This window comes from Polypterus senegalus, chromosome 8 (genome assembly GCF_016835505.1).
Source record: "Polypterus senegalus isolate Bchr_013 chromosome 8, ASM1683550v1, whole genome shotgun sequence".
Taxonomy (NCBI): Eukaryota; Metazoa; Chordata; class Cladistia; order Polypteriformes; family Polypteridae; genus Polypterus; species Polypterus senegalus.
The window spans coordinates 45,814,762-45,818,392 of record NC_053161.1 but is presented as its reverse complement, the minus strand read 5'-3'; positions in this window follow the sequence as shown (position 1 = coordinate 45,818,392).

The window sequence follows — 3,631 nt, the reverse complement described above, 5'->3', positions numbered from 1 at the left end:
AACACTTTAGGGTCCATAACTTAAGGTATTTCGTTTTTTTTTTCTTTCTGGGTGCTTCAGTGAATCAGCCATTTCATGATAAACACGCACAGGTGCAAATGGTGCCAAACACAGTTAGTGAGCTGTTAATGAGAGATTACTTTGTTACTTGGAAGCAGTTTATAAAATCAGGAAACACTTAACATTTCATTTTTAAAAGTTGAAGAAATGCAGCATTGTGAATTTAACAAATGAAGTTCAAAGCAAGTTAGTGTTGACTGCAGTAACTGGGTTTTAATCAAGAAACTGTCTGAAATGAACAAAGATTGAGGACCTTTGCTCTAATGATATCCTGAGGAAAACAAAAGCTGAAATTTCAGAATTTCCTGAAAAGGCATTGATGATAGCATTAATAAGCAATACAATTAAATAACTCTTTTCGTTTTCATCAATTCTGCTCATTTTACTGGGGCTTAAACTGGCCCTCCAAGAATAGAGGTGGAGTAGTACTCAAAGAAAGAAATTACCGTATATACTCGCAGATAAGTTCCCCCGCAGATAACTCAGGACTTGATTTTGATGTATAATTTCTGGTATTTTATAATGTATAAGTATAAGTCGAATGCGGAAAACTCACACTATTGGTCCAAGAGATTATGATTTGCTAACGGCCACCTGAGAGAGTAACCATGGAGCACACTGCCTTTTTTTCTATGTGGGTGAGGCAATACTCTGTATCAGCGCGTCCTCCTAACCTCTGTCTCTCTCTCTCTACTGTGCCTACATGACCACACAGTAATACCCAAACTATTCCAAAGCAACGTTTGCACTGATTTCTGTTTTTTGTATCTCACACCCTCATACACCTTTATCATAAGAGCATCCCTTATCTACGATCAATCAGGAGAAAATATGAAGCTGGTTTTTAATTAAACGTTGTTGAAGTAATGAAAGAAATTGGTAACAGTGCTTCTGCAACAAAATTCGATGCGCCTGAGAAACTGATGTGAGATTGGAGGAGGCAAGAAGATGTAAAAAATTTTTTAAATGTGTCTCTTTTTTGAACAAGCATATAAGTCGGGGTCTGACTTTATGATCGATTTTTTGGGGTTTCAAGGCCCGACTTATACGTGACTATATACGGTAATTAAAAATTAATGTTCTTCATGCAAATTGTTACTGGATTACTTTATTCATTACGTGCTAGAGATAGTAATCATGGTACTATTTACTTTACTTTCATATTAATCTCTAAACCCAAGCAACTATGGACCAACTTACCAAAGTACCAAAGTACAACGATTACACAAAAAGTCCTTTCTGTATTTTAATGCCCAATGATCACTAACGGTGAATTCAGTAGTTAAACAAGTAAAGTGCAACACTTAAATTAGCAGGACATTTCAAACAGATGTTAGTTTACAGAAATTATTCTTATTAAATAAATACATCTTAATAATAAAAAATAAAACTAATTTAACCACCTGAACACTTGTTGAAATGGAGTCAGAAAATGGTAGAATTACTGCTAGTTTAGCAGCCAGCACTTCTTGATCAGGTGGGGCCAACTACCTACAGTGTTTATCATGTAACACAACAAATATACTCATCAACCAGTAAGAAAGCATTTACAGTGTGCAGTTAACTATCTTACATTCGATAACAATTAAGGTGATAAATTTTACTTGTACACATATTTCTCCATTTTCATGGAAACATTGAAAAGATGTGACCTAATAATTGAAAGCTGTGCAAAAAAAACCCATCAATTTGGTCTGTATTTGGAATAAAGTTGAACATGTAAGACCGGGACACTTGTTATTCAATAAAAATGTGGAAATAAGTGTCTTGCACAATTAATGAAGGAACAAACCTTATTTCATAAATGACAGCTAATTTAAATATGTAATATAAGTACTGAAGAATGGGACATGTTTGAAGTATAGAGACATTGGAACAAGCCAACACTAAGGTGCAACTCAGGATCCTCTAGAATGAATCTCATTTCAATATTCGTTTATGTTTACAGGCAGTTATGAATGGTTGACAAACCACATTATTACAGAAAAGTCTGGTAGATTATAGGGGAATGGACTCTGTCCATTTTTCAGTACGATTCTTCACGAAAATACCTAGCAATTGATTGACGTGCTTATTTTATTAATTTTGCACTTTCTAAGGATTTTGCCGTTAATTTAAGTGTCCTTATTTGCCCTTACTAAGAGTTTGGAGTTTTACTCTATTGGAAAGCTCATAATTCAAAAGAAAGCAAACAACTGAAAAACTGGAATTTGGAAGATTAGTAATATGATATCCATAAAGTTTTAAAGTACACACCAATTTGTGAATAGAAACTAAAGTATTTGTAACACTGAATATTTTTCTTGGGTTGGCTTATTATTTTGCAATAATAAGATATCAAATCTGAGGTGGGCTGGCACCCTGCCCGGGGTTTGTTTCCTACCTTGCGCCCTGTGTTGGCTGGGATTGGCTCCAGCAGACCCCTGTGACCCTGTAGTTAGGATATAGGGGGTTGGATAATGGATGGATGGATGTAGGATATCAAACTGGAGAAAATCCTAGGTGAAAATATTTGCATACAAGATAAGTTTGGTCAAGAGTAGTAGTCAATGTTATTTGCATAGCTTCAAAAAATTTCTGTTGTAAGCAAGTTCATAAATTACAATTTTTACATTTTAATGCTTCTATAGACGACTACACATAAATTGAGCATCACATGTTGTGTGAAAATAAATAACACTAGCTGTTATTTTTTATTCTGTTGCTTCACTAAATCACAAAAGGTTGTGATTTAGTGAAGTAACATGACATACTGTACAGTTTGTAATAAAGACTAACAAAAATGAGAAATTTAACAAATGAAAAAGGACTGTTACTTACCAGGTTAGCTAAGTTTATTTTTTTCCAAAATCCACAACTGCAACCAGTTTTAAAATTCAGCCGGATTTCTTCATCAACCACATAATAACTTTATTCCAGATTTCCTCTGCCAATGGTGTGAAAAAGTATTTCTAGCTTCTATCTTAAGTTCATTTCCATTTAGCTTTAAATAATGCACATCTTTTTTTCTTTTGCTAGTAGAATTTAGGAAGATTACATTTTTGCACTGCTTTGGATAGTTTTGAATGCCAGTGTTAGGTAATGTCCTTGCTTTCTCTGTTCAACATTAAACATGTTCTTTTCACTGTCCAACCTGTCTGAGCAGGCCATGCCCCTTAGTTTTTGAGTGGATGCTGCAATTTTAGTATGATGGAGAGAGGAGATTGAGCACCACCTAGATGGCAGTTGTCATGGAAAAACTTTCCTCCATCTTGGTTTGAATCCTACCTGGCACGTAGAAAATTATTTGTTAGTTGTGGTAATCAAATCTCAAAGACACATGATATTCTATATGGTGTTCCACAAGGCTCTATCCTGGGTCTGCTGCTCTTCTCAATCTACATGCTTCCGTTAGGTCAGATTATCTCAGGTTACAACGTGAGCTACCACAGCTATGCTGATGACACACAGCTGTACTTATCAATAGCACCTGATGACCCTGACTCTCTCAATTCACTAACACAATGTCTTACTGGTATTTCTGAATGGATGAATAGTAATTTTCTCAAACTAAATAAAGAGAAAACTGAAA